Here is a 19,650-nt window from a genome sequence, read left to right on the forward strand (position 1 = left end):
GCTGGCTGAACTACAGAGAAGACCTACGCTGGACCGTGAAGTGCGCTGACTCCCCTTCTGTTAGTCATCTCTCCAGTGGCTGATTCCATGTACTCTGTTGTCCATCAAAGATCAAGTTGGTTTTGTTACGGTTAGAAAGTATATTTTTTGCATATTGACAATGGTGTTGATGACTTTCTCTTTTTCTTTTCTCTTTTTTACTTTTTGGCCATGCCTCACAGTATGTGAGATCTTATTTCCCCAACCAGGGATCAAACTGCCACCCCCCTGCATTGGCAGCCCGGAGTTTTTAACCACTGGATCACCAGGGAAGTCCTGATGACTTCCTTTAATTGGTGGCAATCTTGAGAAAATTATGAGGCTACATTTGAGTCAGGAAAAAAATAATGTCCAGATTTATTAACAGTGTCAGCCTGGGTGGCGTGAGGAACACACTGCTCTTGTTGGTACCATACCAAAACTCAAGGCGGCTGTTTTCAGGCCGATCACATTTTGGGCCACCTTTTTCAAATCAAATTGCCAACAATGATAACATTATCAAAATTTTCATAATAGCCTAGTGGGTAAGAGCATAATAGACTCAGCAGTCAGACTCTGGTTTCAAATCCAGGCTTTGCTGCCGTATCAGCTCTGTGGCCTTGGGCTTCATCTCAGTTAAGTTTCTGAATCTACAAAGGAGTGATGATAGTGGCAGTGCCTGGCTCACAGGATTGTTAGGAAGATTAAATTAAGTAACACATTTTAAGCCCTTTGCCCAGAGCTCTCAGTGATAGATGTTACTTGTGCTGATATTAAACCCCAACAGCAAGATATGGCCCTTCCCTTATACTACTAGTTAGAAGGTGCTGTCTTAGCCACTGTTACACACACGTCTTCATTTTCTTTCTGGCTTATTTTCCTTCCTCTGGCTCTGTTCCTAACTATTCATTGTTTTTTAAACAAGCAAATAAAATATCAAGTGCATCTCCTTGTAACCCTCCCCTGCCTTTTAGAAAATCATCAACCTATTCCTTTAATACTGCCAACAATCTTTTTTAAGTGATGTTAGCTCAGTCCCAATTTCTTTTGTTTTTTGTCTCAAAGTAATTGTGTTAGTTGACACTCCTTGGCAAATGCTCACACCACCGTTTGCTACTGTTGATTGTTGGTTTAGTCACTCAGTCGTGTCTGACTCTTGTGACCCCGTGGATGAAGCCCACCAGGCTCCTCTGTCCATGGAATTCTCCAGGCAAGAGTACTGGGGTGGGCTGCCATTTTCAGTCAGTCCCCACTTGCATTCCCTAACCCAGGATACCATGGGTCTGTTTTCTGTCTCTGTAGTTTTACGTTTTCTAGGAATTTCAAGTAAGTGAAGTCGTGTAGTCTGTTGTCTTTGTGTCTGGCTTCTTTCTTTAGCAAAATGTTTTTGAGACTCATTCATGCTGTGGCATACGTTAGCTATCCATTCCTTTTTATTGTTGAGTGGTATTTCATTGTATGAATGTACCACATTCTGAAAAAGATTCATTCTCCAGCTGAAACTTTCAAATTTTTTTCAGCATAATTGATAAGAACATTCATGTGCAACTCTCTGTATGGTCCTCTGTCCCTGAGATGAATGAAAACACACCTGGATGTGAAATCGTTGGGTTCAGTTCAGTTCAGTTCAATCGCTCAGTCGTGTCCGACTGTCCGCGACCCCATGAATCACAGCAAGCCAGGCCTCCCTGTCCATCGTTGGGTTAGATGATGAGAAACTTTGAAACTGTTTTCCAAAATGACTGTACTATTGCACTTTCCCACCAGCAAGGGATAAAATGGGAAAGTTCTAGTTTCTCCATATCCTTGGCAATGCTTTGGGTATTTTACTGGATGGGCTATAGTATTTGCTTTTGATTTTGATTTCCATTTTCCTAATGACTAATGATAGCCAATATTTTTTGATGTACATTCCCTGTGATATACATATATATAAAATGTCTTCACATATTTTTCTCATTTAAAAAAATTGAACTGTTTTATTGTTGTGAGAGTGCTTTATTTATTCTGTGTACATCCTTTATTATATATTTAGCTCTATATATTCTAAATACATACATGTTTTCAGATAATTATTTTGCCAGTATTTTCTCTCAGTGTGTAGCTTGTGTTTTCATTTGTTAAATTATTTCTTTCGAAAAACAGGAGATTTAATTTAACATTATTATTTTTCGAATTTTCATTTATTTGTTTATTTGGCTGGGCTCTTCATTGCTGCGAGTGGCTTTCTCTAGTTTCAGGGAGTGGGAGCTACTCTTCCTTGCAGTGTGTGGGCTTCTCCTTGTGGTGGCCTCTCTTGCTGCAGAGCACAGGCTCTAGGGCGGGCAGACTTCCCTGGTTGTGACACGTGGGCTCAGTAGTTGTGGCTCCTGGGCTCTCAAGCACAAGCTCAGTAGTGGTGTTGCACAGGCTCAGTTGCCCTGCAGCATGTGGAATCTTCGCAGATCAAGGATCGGACCTGTGTCTCCTGCGTTGGCAGGTAGATTCTTTACCACTAAGCCACCAGGGAAGCTCGGAAGTTTTAATTATAAAGGAATTCAGCTTTGTGTTTTTCTTTTATGGTCTTTAAACAATATTTTTTTCTTTTATGCCTTTAAATATCATACTTAAAATATTTTTGCCTAATCCACAGTATTTTTCTCCAACTGCTTTCTTTTACAAACTTTGTAACTCTTATTTCTAGATCTATGATGCTATCCATTTTGAGCTGATTTTTTCCATAGTTCAAGGTAAAGGCTGAGGTTCTTCCTCCCTCTCATATGTATAATTAGTTTTTGGTATCATTTTTTTGGAAAGACTGCCCCTTTCTTCACTGAATTACCATGTCATCTTTATTGAATGCAGATTGATATAAATGTGTGAGCCTGTTTTGGACTCTGTTCTCTTCTGTTGTTTGTCTTTATGGCAGTACCCTACCTCTTTGATTATTATAACTTTATTGTAAGATATGAAACCAGGTATTAATCTTTCTGCTTTTAGTTTTAAAGCCAGTCCTCATTCAAAAATGCCTCAGCAAGGGATTTCCCTGGCGGTGCAGGTGTTAAGACTGCACTTCTACTGCAGGGTGCACTGGTTCAATCCCTGGTCAAGGATCGAAGATCCTGCATGCTACACAGCATGGACAAGGGGGAAAAAAAAGTCCCATCAGACTCCATGTTTATGCATCTGTCTAGGCGATTATGGGCAGAGAAAGCTATTAAGACGTCTCAGGAAAGATCAGTTTTACTTGGGCTAGGGCAGGCTTGTCATTGTACTGAGTTATTTGTCACAGCTAGCAGCATTTAGCAGAATCACGCTTGGCAGAATCATAATTGTGTGTAATGCCTGCCATGTACCAAGTGCTTTGTGTAATTATCTCATTTAATACTTTCAGGGTGGTGCAGAGAGGACATTATCCTCATTTGATAGTTGAGTCCACAATAACATTTTTGAGGTCACACGCCTAAGCAACTGGCTTGTGATGGAAATATTAGCAGCAGCAGTATTCACGTGAGAGAGCCAGATTTTGAAACCTCACCTGTTTGATGATCTTAGCCCTAGGTTCTTTTATCTTCTCCAGGCAGCTTTGTTTTTTCTATGGAGAGGAGGTTTATCTTTTTGGTTTATACAGTGGAAACAGTAGTGGTTGTAAGAGAAAGGACATGTGTATCCCTCTGTCATTTCCTGCAAAGAAAATCCTCTGTGTCCTTCTGTCACTTTGCCAGGCTCAGGGTAGTCTTCTGCTCCTCTTCCCTTGAAACTCCTAAAGGAGCTTCCTAAAAACGATCAGAAGAGTAGGAAGATGTCCGTTTCTTATAGGATTGTCATTGCTCGAACTGTCACTTTAAATAGCTATTATTTCCTGGTGGGCTCACAAAGAGTCAGACACAACCAAGCAGGCACACAGACACAGAGACGGTGACTTAGAAAACATTTTGTAATTCTATGTTCATAAGTATTTTAGTAGTTCTTCTGGTTTAAAGTGTCACACCGAGGTATCAAAATATATACTGTCTTCATGTTTTTATGTATCGTCTGTCTTCATGTTTTTATGTATTTTTGTTTAATTTGGATTCATTAGCACTTTTTCCTCCTTATATTAGCACATTCAGAAGAGCCTTTGTGAATGGTATAGAACAAGCCGTAATTGTTTAATGTCATCATTTCTACTCATATCACAAGTTTTAACTCTTGACTGTTGCATAGTATGATGTCCTTGAGCAAATTAGTTGTTGGTATAGAATTAGAATGGGCTTAAGTAGGTCAGCATAATGAGTATATTTACCCCAGGAGCACTGTATAGAATTGATGACCCCTATTATGTAACAGTTTATTGCACACTACTCATGGACTACCACTTGAGGAGAATCTATTCGTTTTATTTACTATGATAACTTCTTATTTGCATATAGACTTGCTTTTGTTTTTCATGAATCATCTCTGCCTGATTCCCTAGCTGCATTTCTTTATATATGATGGTCTCCAGCCTAAGCAGGTCCTGGTAAAAATGAAAGTGCATTTTCCCCCATTTCTTTCCCCTTTAGACCTCTCAGGTTATGAAATCAGATGTTTCTAGTGTCCTAGAACAATGGCAGTTTGAGTGTTAACATTAGTTGTTTTGGTTTTTTTTTTTACTGTTGCTGCTGCTGCTGCTGCTGCTAAGTCACTTCAGTCGTGTCCGACTCTGTGTGACCCCATAGACGGCAGCCCACCAGGCTCCCCCTTCCCTGGGATTCTCTAGGCAAGAACACTGGAGTGGGTTGCCATTTACTGTTAGGTTCTATTTATTCTAAAGAATAAAGGGCTCAGAAGAAAGTTAATACTCAAGCCTGATAATGATTCAGAGCATGAATTATTATAGATTGGTGTCACCTGAAGGGAAAAAAGTACAGTAGCTCAGTTTGTAAAAACATTCCTTGAAGCTGATTAAATCCAGTAGCCCATAATAGTTAAAATGAAAACATACCACTCGCAGTTGTGCAGTTTTTCTCAAATCTGTAATGTAAACATTCATACACATAAAATCTCATAGGCACATATTTGCCGTGTTCATATACTGGGCTATGCATCTTGAAGGAAACTTCTTAGGTGCAGTGTAAGTGACCCTCGTGTGGGTCAGAGGAAGTGCATGATCCTTCATTGCTAAGTTCTTTCTTCTCAGAGGTACAGACCCAGAAGAAACTTGGGGAGCTGTTGCCCTCATTATTGAAAATGTTCAATTCTTAATTTCTTATCCACTGTTATTTCTGCAAATTTCCATAGATAGCATCATTTTTATGGTTATTTAAAAATTTGCTTTGGCTCTGCCATGAGGCATGCAAGATCTTAGTTTCCGACCAGGGAATCAGACCTAGGGCCCTTGACTGAGAGAGCCAAGTCCTAACCACTGACCCTCCAGGGAATTCCCTATTGCATCATTATACTCTAGACTTTTTTTTTAAGTTATTCACTTTTGAATGCCTTTGTTTAAGCAGTTACGACAGATTTTTATTTCAGTAATTTCAAGCCATTCTCTTACATAGAGACAAACTGTAAATCACAGCAAAGTTAGATCAGTATGCGAGCTTAATTAATCATTTAATTAAATCATTCATTCATTGATTTGGCAAACATCTCTTCCTCACTGTGTTACTGTGGGGTGGTCATTAGACTAGGAGTGCCGTGTAAAAATGGGTAGCTTGGGCCTCCTCTGCTTTTATTCAGTGAAGTGCTAGTGATTAGACAAGCAGCTACCAGAAAATGTAATATGTTTTATGTCAAGAACTCAAAACTTGATGGGTAGACACCTCATAATTCACTGAATTGGAAGACACTGAAATGTAGCCTTGTGTCTTATATTAGTGTGTACAAATAAAAATTGTGCAGCAAGTCTGCTTCTTGATTTACATGGTATCAGTAGAGAGATGTTATTAATGAGTATTACTTACATTGGTTATAAAAAATCATACCAAATCTAATGAGTCTGACTGGATTCTGTATTTTTTGTTCATATTTGTTCATTTCTTTTTATTGCAGATTTCTCTTGGATTTGGCTACACATTTATAGATCTTCTGCACTGTGTACAGTCACAGGTGAGTTAAAAGTAAGCTTTCCTGTTGGTATATTTTGATTTTTAAATATAATCAAACATTTAAAATTATGTACAATTGAGCAATATAGTATGTAAATAAAATGAATGTGAATTTTAAAATGTCGTACATTTGTCTACATTTATTTTATTATGAAGATTCGGTGTCCATGTGTTGGCAATGATATTTGAAGGTAAAAGGACCATAGCTGTTTATCAGTGTTTGTTGTGTGTATTTGGGAAGAATTTACATTTACCCATTGGATGAGGTGGATTGTAATTTCATAGCCTGGCAAAATGTGTATATTTATTTTTATATATAAATAAAAGAATGGTTGCTATAGATTTTGGCAGCAAATTTCAGTCTTATACAGGTAGATTTAACAAGCAGGCTCTTCTGGTCCAACCAGTCTGAGATAGCTTCTCAATCACTCCTTATCACACAACTCTGATTTATTTTTATCATAATGTTTATGATCATGTGATATATTTTTATTTTTAGTCTCTCCTACTAGAATATAAGCTCCATGAACATTGGGGCCACTTTTGTCTTGTTAAAAGCAGTATCTGTAGCCCTTAGAATAGTACTCATTGAATAGGAAAGACTGAATAAATGTTTGTTTCAGTAATTATTGGGTAATAGATATTAAGAATTGATTTATATTCAGAGTCATTGAACTCTGCATCTGGAAATACAAACTAGAATTCGTTCTTTATACTTTTCTCTAAATATGAAATTAATATCTATCACATACTTTTTAAATATAGAGCTCTTAAATGCTCAGAGAAATTACCTGTGTTACTCAAGTATGACTAATCAGGGTAGAAGTCAGAGGATAATGCTTCCAATTCTGTATTTTGTCACCACTGTAGTAGATTCTTAGGATTAAGTGATGGATAAATCTGAGGCAAGTGTGGGAGCTTCTTGCCTCCTTACTTCATCACGCTACCATTATGGAAATGTTTTATGGTACGTTTATAGAGAACAAAGTTTATTTGACCTTAGCTGTCCAGTTTTAATCTCTGAAAACCAAACAAGTTAAAATTTTCCCACTACCTGTCAGTATATACAAAATGTAATTTACTTAAGCTGTGTTCTGTTTGTAGACTGAGAGAAATTTTGGGCCATTTTTCTGCCCTCTATGTTGATGTTTGAATTCATTATTGAAGGTAGCTATATGCAAAAGTTGACACAGCTGCTACCTTGCGTGCTTGGCAGTTATTCTTTAAGTGTCCCAGGATGTTCGTCACTACTGTTGGTTTGTTACCTTTCGTTTTTTGTATGCATTGTTTTTTGATCTGTTTGACCCTCTTTAGGTACTGGTCTCTCCTTCTGCCATCGTGCTTTTTCATTTATAGAAAGAACTAAGGCTAACCTCTAGGCCTTTTTTTTTTTTTTTAAGTTAAATTTTGGGAATTACACAGCCATTTCTTATTTACATCTAATTTGCAAGTGCAACTTGCAGAGATTCCTTTGATAATACTAAATAACAGCAGTTATTACTTATAGCTCCCTCACTGTGTGCCAGGCATTATGTAAGTGCTTTTCATTATCTTCAGAATAACAGATAAGGAAATTGAAGCTGAGAGAGGTTAAGTGACTTTTTCAAGGTCATATCAAGTAAGTGGCAGTTTGCCACTCCAAAGACTTTGATCTTAACCCCTGAGGTCCATTTTCTGCCATGACTGAAGTGACTTAGCAGCAGCAGCAGCCTTAAATACAAGCATATTTGTGGCAATAAATGTAATATAGGAACATAGTATTCATATTTGAGGACTTAAAATTAATTTTGAAATCAAATATTGTGAAATATTTTGCTTATATTTCATTAGTAGGTCTTTTAACCTTTATTTCAAACTGTATAACATGACGACTCATTTGAAATTTAATGATGCCCTAAGCAATAAAGTCCCACTCTGGCACTTTAGTTTCGTACTCACTTTTGGGGGGCAGGTGCATAGGAAAAAGCCATTTGGATTCTTTTTGTTGTTGTTAAAAAAATATGGTATCCTATGAAACAGAATTTTTTATTCCTTGCAGTGTTAGAAATACTATGTTATGAGTGGCATCTGTGATTTGTTGGATAAATCACTTTTACAGAGAACAGGTTGTGTGAAATATTGTGACTATAGAATTACTTAGAACCCTTATCTTGGATGGTGTCATAACTTATGTCTCTATGGAGACTTATTTTAATTATTTAAGAAATGAAGTGACATAACTTTGAGATAAGTCAGGACTTTATCTTTCCTTCTTTATCTTTCCAGAAAAGAACTTCAGCTTTCCTTATTTAGTTTATTTTCAAGGTTGAGTGGGATATATATTACAGAAATATTTTGAGTCTCAAATATATAATATACTGTTGTTGTTAGTCCCTCTGTCATGTCTGACTCTTGTGACCCCATGGACTGTAGCCCGCCAGGATCCTCTGTCCATGGGATTCTCCAGGAAAGAAATACTGGAGTGGATTGCCATGCCCTCCTCCAGGGGATCTTCCCGAAGCAGGGATAGAACCTGCGTTTCCTGCACTGGCTAGCAGCTTCCTTACCACCAAGCCAACAGAGAAGCCCTAAAAGATACTGAGCATGAATGTATATTAAAATTTTGATTTGAAAACATGATTAAGTATACTTCTTCACATTTTCCTAAAGGATTCTGTCTCTGAGTGTAAATGCAAATTCCAGGTTTGAGTATAGTGGAAGAGAATTCTGTAGTTTGAATTTAAAAAGAATTTTTTTAGCTGCCTGGACTGTGCTTCCTCATCTATAGCTTCATGAGTGTTGCCATTGCAATCTCATATTTTAAGCATTTTTAACATTGGCCAATAAAAATTTCTCAGAATTGATAGTCAAAACAGGAACGTTAGATAAATCTATTTTGACAATGTAGCCTTGAAGTGTAATATTCCCTTTGCTATGGAAACCTGGACTCACTATGGAGTCATATATATTGTGGATTTATTTATAAGTTTATTTTCTCTATGATGGAGATATCTGGGGTGGGGACAGAATGGGATGGGTGGTTGAAGGTTGTTCATGCATGCTAGGTTAGATCTCAACTCTTCAATACCAACATGGAGAGACAGTTCTCCAAAGTACAGTAAAGCATGATATACCTCTTGTGGCATGTTGTATGCTCAGTGCTAAACACTAAACAGTATATTAAGTGTATCAAGACATAGAAGAAATTATGTCCCCACTAGTTGAAAATACATTTGAAATGAGTATTTCTTGGATTTTGAATTCCTTCTTTGTTCATAGGCATGAAAAGATTTGTGATTAGGTGTCGGATTTAACTGAGAGGTGTGTAAATTCCCATGAAGACAGGCAGCTTGATTTGACTACGCATCTGAGAAAATCAGTATTATTCTAAACAGAAATATAGTATATTAATATTTAAATGCTTTAGGCAAAAATCTGCCAGCATTTAATTGTATTGCTATTTTGGTGGTATTTCCTTCAGATGTCAGCAGTATAGGCACTGTGATTTGGAAAAATAAATATTTTGACAGTTGATAAAATGCCCTTGGCCATTTAGCTATTCAAACTGGAATCCTGAGCCCACCCCCACCCCCCTGGGTAGAACCCTCTGCTCCTTGTATGTAGAATGGACCCAGGAAAAAACAGGCTTACTGGTCAGTTGAAATTATCTTCCAGTGGGTGTTATTGATACAAAGCCACAGTTGGAAACTATTTGTGTGACATGCCTGTTTTTAAAACATTTTTCCTCTTCCATTTTCTTCCCTTTTTATGCACGCATTCATGTTAACAGCTTGGTTTAGTTTTTCCCCAGGAAACTACATTCGTTCAGCACCATTAACTTTCCTTTCTCTCTTCCCTCCTTCCCTTCACCTTCAGGCCATCCCTCCTTACTTCTCACTCTCTTCTCTTTCAGAATATTAATTATTTATTTCCTGTTAGTCTATGCTAAGTGCTATGGGGAATATAAAGAATACCTACCCCAATCTGTTAAACTGGAAGAGGAGTACTGCTGCATATTTAACTCTATATTTGCTTGCAGGTTCTTTCCCCATTGAATTAATTGGCTCTCTGATCTTTCTCTTAAAGAAGAAAACTGAGCCTTGATTTCTGAATTATATGTCTGCTTCTGCTGAAAGTCTTAATCTATGGTAGAGATCAAGGCAACAGCAACAAAAGCTGTCCCTCATAAACAAATGTCCTGTTTACACAGGGGCAGCAGTGCTTGCAAAGTGTGCTCCTCGGAAGTTACACATTCTGGGAGGTAGGTGTGTTGTGCTTGATGAAGTTGAGACAGTCCGAGAGCCCAGGCTATCTGTGTGTAGAGCAGGGGTCCAGACAAGCAAAGTGATGTCAGCTCAGTGCATTGTTGAAAGATTTACCAGAATTAGGGCAGAATCTGGTTTTTATGGTTCATTCAAATGCTAGAATAGCAAAATTTAGAGTTGCAGCCATTTTAAAACATGCCTTTTAATAAAATTCATCAGGATGTTTCTTGGGCTGTAAGTTGAATTTCATTGTAGAGAGATTTCACTGAGAGAGCACTGTATTTTTTTTAATTGATAAATTGTAAGTGTGACTTCTATTGGCATCATTGGTATTCTTTGAAAATAATTAAAATTAAAAGTACGGCCAGTCTAGGGATTCCCAGGTGGCGCTAGTGGTAAAGAACCTGCTTGCCAGTGCAGAAAGTGTATTGATCCCTGAATCGGTAAGGTCCCCTGGGGAAGGGCATGACCACCCACTCCAGTATTCTTGCCTGGAGCATCTAATGGACAGAGGAGCCTGGTGGGTGACAGTCCATAGGATCGCAAAGAGTCAGATAAACTGAAGTGACTTAGCACGCATAGCATGACACTTCAGGTTCCTCTGAAAAGCTGCTTTCAGCCTTGTGGGATTAGATGGCTAATGCAAAAGTATTGCCAGTCTATACCTTGTGTTGATCTTTTGAGTTAGCATGTCTTAGAAGAAGTAGCACTGGAGCTAGAATTTTCTGAGAAAGAAGTAGAGATCTGTAGTATAGGTATATGTATGCCTGAGAGTGGGGAGAAATGGTTGCAAATTGTTTATATTAATAAAACTTATATTCTCTTGCTTTTTGTTACTGGCCTTTAGATTTCAATTCAGAGTTGTATGTTCAACTTAACCTGAATAATAGAGTTGTTAGCTTTAGGGAGAAAGTCTGCGATAAGCAGAATGGAACATCTGTGCCACCATAGTAACAAGTGCATGGCATTTGATGTGGGTCAGTTACTAGGGTAAAGAGTCTGCCTGCCAATGCAGGGGACACAAGAGACGGGATCAGTCCCTGGGTCAGGAAGATCCCCTGGAGAAGGAAATGGCAACCCACTCCAGTATTCTTGCCTGGAAAATTCTGTGGACAGAGAAGCCTGGTGGACTACAGTGCATGGGGTCACGAAAAGTCAGACATAACTTAGCAACTGAACACACACAAGGAATTTTAGCTATGCCATTCACTTTCATTTTGGAAGAAGTGACAGATGTATGTTATTTTCTGGACAGGTGTTGAATTTGAGTCAGCTGACCATGCCAGAATTTCCTTAAAGAGAAAATAGCAAATAAAATCAGACTGCTTCCATTAAACACCTCATAGTTTAATTTTGAAGCACAAATCATGCATGTTGTTTTCCACTGTTCATAGAATCTAAATGTAAGGGATAAATTAAACATTTATTTATACAATTATCCATATCCATAATGATTACATAGCGCTTGCCTTCCCTCCGTCCCTCCCTCCCTTTCTTTTTTTCTGTTTCTTTGCTGTTGGGATATAGAGGTTTCTGTTGAGACTTCCATTGCTAGCTTGAGACTCAGAAAAACTGGACATAACCTGAGACGTTAACAGGGAATTTTGAAACTTGTGATTTTAACCCAATTTTGCACATTTGGTTTGTCAAAGTCTTTTGTGCTACTTCATGCATGAATGAATCATGGGTTTCTTCAGTCAGTGGAAGTACATTTTTTTGTTTTAGTCATAGCTACAGTTCTGCCTTCCCATCCAAAAAGAGCCAAGGGGAAGGAAGAAATATGTAGCATTTCAGTTCAGTTCAGTTCAGTCGCTCAGTCGTGTCCGACTCTTTGAGACCCCATGAATTGCAGCACGCCAGGCCTCCCTGTCCATCACCAACTCCCGGAGTTCACTCAAACTCATGTCCATCGAGTCGGTGATGCCATCCAGCCATCTCATTCTCTGTCGTCCCCTTCTCCTCCTGCCCCCAACCCCTCCCAGCATTTAGTAATGGCTAAATAAGGATTTAACCATACACTATAGATGTATGTAGTCCAGTTCGGAGGATCTCTTAAGTACACGTCTCCAGGCAAAGTTGAGAGATTGTTGTGCCATAGTCTGTAGACTTATTTGCCTTTACTGCTTTTGGAAGTATTCAAAAATACTGAATTGATTTAGAATTGATCATTTGAGGGCTTTGCTTTCTTTAAACCACAGTTTTAGCCTTTTTGGTGCCAGTTAGATAAAATTCTAACATGAGCAGAAGTCATTCATTTGAAGTTTTGTGGTCTTCACCTAAAGGGTGGGTAGTCTGTTAGCTGTCAATATCATGGTATTGGAGCCCAGTTTTATTGTACCTCCTTGAGAAGAGCAAAGGACTAAAAAACATGGGTGTGATGAGCTGGGGTAAATTTCATCAGACAGATGAATGGGTGATCTTATAAAAGACTTCCCTGTGCTTATATGAATACCAAGACTTTGACTTCTTCACCTAAACTATGAAAGAATACCTTTGAAGAAACAACTGTGTTGTAATTATTGAATTGGTGGCTTAAGTTAGAATAGAGAAAATCAAGGCTGGAGGAAACAGTTTCTCTTGCAGTTTCTTTGACACTATAAAGGCTGTTTGATTTAGATTTCTAATTCTTCCTTTTATATGACAGTTTTATTACAGTCCAGAAAATAAACTGTTTGCTAGGTTATAAGATAAAGTTTGATAACTGTATGGTGGTTACTGATGCTATTATATTTGAATGGAATGGAAGTGGAAATTTCCTTTGACTTGAATTAAACATCTGTTAGACAAATTAAGTTGGTATTATGAGTTTTACTTATATACAATAGCAGATTTTGTGCATGAACCCAGTGGAATCTTGATTTTAGATTTTCTTTGAAGCTAGATGCTTTGGAACATTAAAAATTTTCCCTAATGTAGAAGTTAGATGTTTATTGTTGTTACTCCTTCAGAATATTCCCAAAGTTTCATAAAATCTTTATTGTCCAACAGGTAAGTTATTACTTTTTTGAACTTGTTCACTGATATATTTATGTCAAGATCCATCTCAAACTTTTTCATTAGAGAGAAAATATTAAATCTTAGTCTTTGTAATATACTGCTGTTATCTTTTAAATATATTAAATATATTGTGATTTTAACATATCCTAAATTCCAGTCCATATTGCTCTAAACCGTAATGTGTGCTCACTTTGTCTATTTCCCATCTTTTAATTTTTTTCTTCCTTATTTCTAAAAGGAAGGAAAAAAACAAAACTTTTCTTATTTGACACCACAGTGACTATCATCAAAACTGTTCAACGCCAGAGCAAAATGATGTCTGCAGCATTGGCCATAATCCCCACGGATATTCTGCCCTGGTGGCTGTCCTCTGGCCCTGAGGGGTCCGGGAATGCCACACCAGGAGCTATACGCTTACCTACTTATTGACCATCCTTGACCCTAGAAAATGAGAGGCATTTGTTTATTATGTGTTAAATAAACACATAATTTTATATCTTTGGCTTATTATGGTACTTCTCCTTCATTGTTTTTGTCACTACTTTTACTGAGGTCTCTGTTGATTAAAGGGTCCTGTTTCATACTAAATTTCAAGCGCCGATTATGCAAATAGCATACCTGATCATTGTTTATATGCTACAATGAGGTTTCATGAGTTAAAGTTTTCATAGTGTTTTGAAGTAGAGATAAATGTAGGTTACCTTGAGGGGTAGAGAGGAAAGGAAAAACAAACATCTACTATTATTTTTGGCAAGATGTGGTTCTTGACCTTTACGTGTTTTGTATGAGTTTCAACTCTGGATAATTCTTTGTGTCAGGAATTGAAGTATGTTCGGATCATACCTAAATTCTCTTTGATTGAATTTGAGACTGAACCACTTTTGATTTTCAAAGCTTTCAAATGGGCCATAATGTCTGTAGTGAAACAGAACTTGGTGTCTTTCAATTCACCTGCTTTTAATTGAATCTTGTAACAATTGCAAAGACATCTTGTGCTACCTTCTATATTAGTTGAGGAAAATGATTCTTATCTCAGAAAAGGAAACTTGATTAGCTGATCCCATCAGATACTACAAAATGAATTTTGTCAGAAGTACTCGAAAGATGTGGATCAAGAATGTGAAGGAAATTGAGTTGGAAGCATCTTATTTCATTAGAATTTTTTTCATTATATAGAACAACATGTTAGTGTTTTGTTTTTTTCATTGTTTTGTTCATAGAACATTTTTAACATTACTGCTGCCCATATATGTGCATGTAACTTTTCTGTGTCAGGGTGTCACTAGATAGATAAATTTGTTTTATTTAAAAAAAGCATTACTATATTACCAAGGGATTTCCCTGGTGGCTCAGATGGTAGAATCTGCCTGCAATTTGGAAGATCTGGGTTTGATCTCTGGGTCAGGAAGATCCCCTGGAGAAGGGAATGGAAACCCACCCCAGTATTCTTGCCTGGAGAATTCCTTGGACAGAGGATCCTGGCAGGCTGCAGTCCATGGGGTCGCAAAGAGTCAGACACGACTGACTTTGGCTCACTCAGTAACTCATATTACCAAAGATTGATAATTATGAGGCGACCCCACACAGGTAGAAAGTAGGACATGAACACAAATGAAGACTTAAGTGTTAAGTCATCTGTGTAATTAAATGTATAGTTTACTTATATTTGATGAAATGTCACAGTTATAGGCCATTCCACAATGTGATTTCAGCACAGAGACATAAATGTGGAACCAGGTATTATCAACACAGATCCTCTTTAAATCCTAGTGCAAATGTAATAGAAAGTTCTTAGAAGTGAAAGATCGTTTATAATTTCTAGCATACATATTGTTCTCATCATGCGCCAGGTAGTGTTTTCTAAGGTCTTCCTGTAATAATCCACACAACCCTCAAATGAAGCCTAGGAAATAGCTGCTGTTACAGTCTCTCTTTAGAGATGGGGGGAAGACGGTGTTGAGAAGTCCTGTGACTTATCCAGGGATGTGCACCTGGACTAGCTAGTTAGTTAGATGCATAATTGGGACTCCAGTCTATCGTTGGTAGTGTTTTGCCTGTGAAAGTATGTTCTCTTTAAAAATAAAGAACAAATAAACAGACCATTAAAACACACAAAAGATAATAATTTCAAAATAGATAAAGTTTCAAGCTAACCTTCTAAGTTTGGGGGAAAATGTGACAAGGCTTAGCATGTTATTGGCCGCCCCCCTCTCCCAGTTAGGTTCTTTGAGCCCATGGAGTTGCTAAATTGTATACTATATCATAAATGATTATCTGACATTAATTAATAAAGGGAAATGCAGGTCACAGAAATTATGTTAAGCTGTTCTTTGGCTTCAAATGAGGTTACACAGATAATTCATTCAGTGGGATTTAGATTTAGATGTTTTATTAACATGGGTTGTTTTGTTCTGATGAATGGAAAAAAGGCTAACTCACTTTCTCAGTTCCTCTCTTTAAAAATAGGTTTTCTAAAAGAATCTTAAAAAGGCATATCCTAGACTTCCCATGCTAAGAAATCCTAGGACCTTTTCACACAAAGAGCAGAAAATGTTCCATTCAAAACCAAATTTCATTTGTTATTTAGAAAAAGTTATATTTCTAAGAGTGACTAGAGAGTTCTTTCAATTACTTGACAGAAAGCTTAATTTATATTGAAGTACAGTTTCTTGTTCATGTTGACTATATTATATTTTAGATAAACATGATTTAAATGAACAGAGTGGCATTTACATTTTGCAAAATGTTTAATAGTTAGGCTACCCTTCCTCTCAGATTTCATCCAGTATTTTCACACAGCTTCTCTGTAGGATCAGTGCAGAATGTTTTTAGGCACTTACGAGTTGTCATGATGTAATTCAGAGTATTCACCATAAATACAAAAGAGGTTTTAATTACCTACTACCTCAAATTGACTTTGTTCACAGCTGAGTTTCCTTTTTCTTACAAAACTGTTTTTTAAGCAAATACAGAATAATTTAATTAATACTGTGACATAGGCTTTAATGTTTTAATAATTCATACTATTTCTTAAAGCACTGGTGAAATCTACCTCTCAGATTTCTTTCTGAGTCCTTATCTCTATTGTAACTCACGGTTGTTTGCTGTCTCCTAACATTTTTTGTTTTATATGCCCTCCAATAATGGCTTGACCACATCTTTAAAAAATAAAGTGTAGAAATATTTTTATAAATCAGAATATAAAGGAGTTTTAAGAAGGAAACTTTTCTTACGTGCCTACATTCTGCTAGTCCTTAAGGTATATATTATTCCATCAAATTTGTACTCCTCTCAGTTTGGACTATCCACATTTTATCTTGGAAATTTCTGAGACTCATGGAGTTTCATCAGTGTCATATAAGAGGGCAGGTTGCTCTAGAATATGAAGCTGGGACTATATATTCCTCAGTTCTGTCCTCTTTCACGGATCGTGTCCCAACCTTTTAATGATGCAAATGGAACTTCTTGATCAGGTGAATCTCTGATTTGTTTTTCATTCCCTGGCCAACTGGCGGTGTTTTCCAAGTTAGTCTGTTTTCATTTTGGAGCAGTTATTGTGCCCAGAGTAAAATAGGAACATTTTAGGTTTCAGAAGCAAAATATATGGCCTTTGTCCCACCCACATCTTTTATGTAAGAAGAGAAATGGAGAACACATGTTAAGTTACATAAATGGGATTACAAAACAATGTAGCCACACATATAGAATAAGGTACTGTAGCAAGTGCAAGTTGTGGGAAGGCGAGGGACACTGGCCCCATGGCAGTCCCCTGCACACTTTTGACCTTGTGGCTGTCTTGCTGTGACATCTACTACTCTGCTGTGTTTTCTAGATCATTACAATGGGAGTAGCTAGAAATGAAAAAGAAACACAGGGTGTCTTTGGTGGATGGGAATCAATTGCCACAAAGACAGAAAAACAACTGCTACTTACATCTGAGCTGGAAGTGTCCTGAGAGTGCAGACTCTTAATGGTGACTACTGCACTCCATGCCCAGTCCAACTAGATTATCAATTTTCCTGCTCTTGTTGATCAGGAGGAAGCCATAACATGTGGGTTTATATGAAGTTCTGAGTAAATTCTTAGATTTTAATTTACCTACTAGAGGTTAATATATCTTATAGATTCTCTAATTGAAGTATAATACCTCATGTTGAAGAGGTTTTAAGAAATGCTTAATGGTTACTGCTTTAATATAAGGATATTATATACGTTTTAAGAGTAGTCAGTTGCAAGTGCCTTGGACACAGAAAAAAGATGCAGGGTTATTGAAGTAAAGCCTACCTTACCTGACCTGCCTCTTGAGAAACCTGTATGCAGATCAGGAAGCAACAGTCAGAACTGTACATGGAACAACAGACTGGTTCCAAATAGGAAAAGGAGTACATCAAGGCTGTATATTGTCACCTTGCTTATTTAACTTATATGCAGAGTACATCATGAGAAACGCTGGGCTGGAAGAAGCACAAGCTGGAATCAAGATTGCTGGGAGAAATATCGATAACCTCAGATATGCAGATGACACTACCCTTATGGCAAAAAGTGAAGAGGAACTCAAAAGTCTCTTGATGAAAGTGAAAGAGGAGAGTGAAAAGGTTGGCTTGAAGCTCAACATTCAGAAAACAAAGATCATGGCATCTGGTCCCATCACTTCATGGGAAATAGATGGAAAAACAGTGGAAACAGTGTCAGACTTTATTTTTTGGGCTCCAAAATCACTGCAGATGCTGATTGCAGCCATGAAATTAAAAGACGCTTGCTCCTTGGAAGGAAAGTTATGACCAACCTTGATAGTATATTAAAAAGCAGAGACATTACTTTGCCAACCAAGGTCCGTCTAGTCAAGGCTATGGTTTTTCCCGTGGTCATGTATGGATGTGAGAGTTGGACTGTGAAGAACGCTGATCACTGAAGAATTGATGCTTTTGAACTGTGGTGTTGGAGAAGACTCTTGAGAGTCCCTTATACTGCAAGGAGATCCAACCAGTCCATTCTAAAGAAGATCAATCCTGGGTGTTCATTGGAAGGACTGATGCTGAAGCTGAAACTGCAATACTTTGGCCACCTCATGCGACGATTTGACTCACTGGAAAAGACTCTGATGCTGGGAAAGGTTGGGGGCGGGAGGAGAAGGGGACGACCGAGAATGAGATGGCTGGATGGCATCACCGACTCTGTGGACATGAGTTTGAGTGAACTGCGGGAGTTGGTGATGGACAGGGAGGCCTGGCGTGCTGTTATTCATGGGGTCGCAGAGAGTCAGACATGACTGAGTGACTGAACTGAACTGAGGACACTTTATTTTTTTTTTCTTTTAAAATTTTTATTAATTATTTTTAACTTCAAGAACATTTTGTATTGCGGAATAGCCAGTTAACAGTGTTGTGGTAAAAAAAAAACAAAACAACAAACAGTGTTGTGGTAGTTATTGGTGAACAGTGAAGGGACTCAGCCATACATATACAGGTATCCATTCTCCCCCAAACCCCCTTCCCATCCAGGCTAGCATACATAACATTGAGCACAGTTCCATGTGCTATATAATAGGTCTTTGTTGGTTATCCATTTGAAATATAGCAGTGAGTACATGACCACTGCAAAGTCCCTAACTGTCCCTTCCCCCTTGCAACCATAAGTTTGTTTTCTAAATCTGTGAGTCTCTTTCTGTTTTGTAAGGAAGTTCATTTGTATAATTTCTTTTTAGATTTCACGTAAAAGGGATGTCATATATTTCTCCTTTTCCTTGTCTGACTTACTTCACTCAGTATGATACTCTCTAGGTAATTTGGAACACTCATCAGTGGCCACAGGACGGGAAAAGGTCAATTTTCATTCCAGTCCCAAAGAAAGGCAAGCCAGAGAATGCTCAGTGGCACTCATCTACTGCACAATGGCACTCATCTCACATGCTAGTAAAGTAATGCTCAAAATTCTCCAAGCCAGGCTTCAACAATACGTGAACCATGAACTTCCAGATGTTCAAGCTGGTTTTAGAAAAGGCAGAGGAATCAGAGATCAAATTGCCAACATCTGCTGGATCATCAAAAAAGCAAGTTTCAGAAAAACATCTATTTCTGCTTTATTGACTATGCCAAAGCCTTTGACTATGTGGATCACAATAAACTGTGGAAAATTCTGAAGGAGATGGGAATACCAGACCACCTGACCTGCCTCTTGAGAAACCTGTATGCAGGTCAGGAAGCAACAGTTATGGACATGGAACAACAGACTGGTTCCAAATAGGAAAAGGAGTATGTCAAGGCTGTATATTGTCACCCTGCTTATTTAACTTATATGCAGAGTACATCATGAGAAACGCTGGGCTGGAAGAAGCACAAGCT

At 37.8% G+C, this 19,650-nt stretch overlaps 1 protein-coding gene across 11 annotated transcripts in view; it reads left to right on the plus strand.

Annotated features, from left to right (window-relative positions):
• The window catches only part of NCOA2 (nuclear receptor coactivator 2), a 295,183-nt gene that overhangs the window by 105,986 nt on the left and 169,547 nt on the right, over positions 1-19,650 (plus strand). For 9 of the 11 annotated variants that reach the window (XM_055431638.2, XM_055431639.2, XM_055431636.2 and 6 more), the window contains exon 2: positions 6,013-6,069. The gene's annotated coding sequence lies outside the window, so the exon portion shown is untranslated. Of the gene's footprint in view, positions 1-6,012; positions 6,070-10,257; positions 10,309-19,650 lie in introns of all 11 variants that reach the window. The other 2 variants (XM_055431642.2, XM_088844807.1) reach the window with 1 other exon arrangement.

The sequence above is a fragment of the Moschus berezovskii genome, chromosome 16 (genome assembly GCF_049115385.1).
Source record: "Moschus berezovskii isolate FMDL1 chromosome 16, NW_MosBer_1.0, whole genome shotgun sequence".
NCBI classification, from domain to species: Eukaryota; Metazoa; Chordata; class Mammalia; order Artiodactyla; family Moschidae; genus Moschus; species Moschus berezovskii.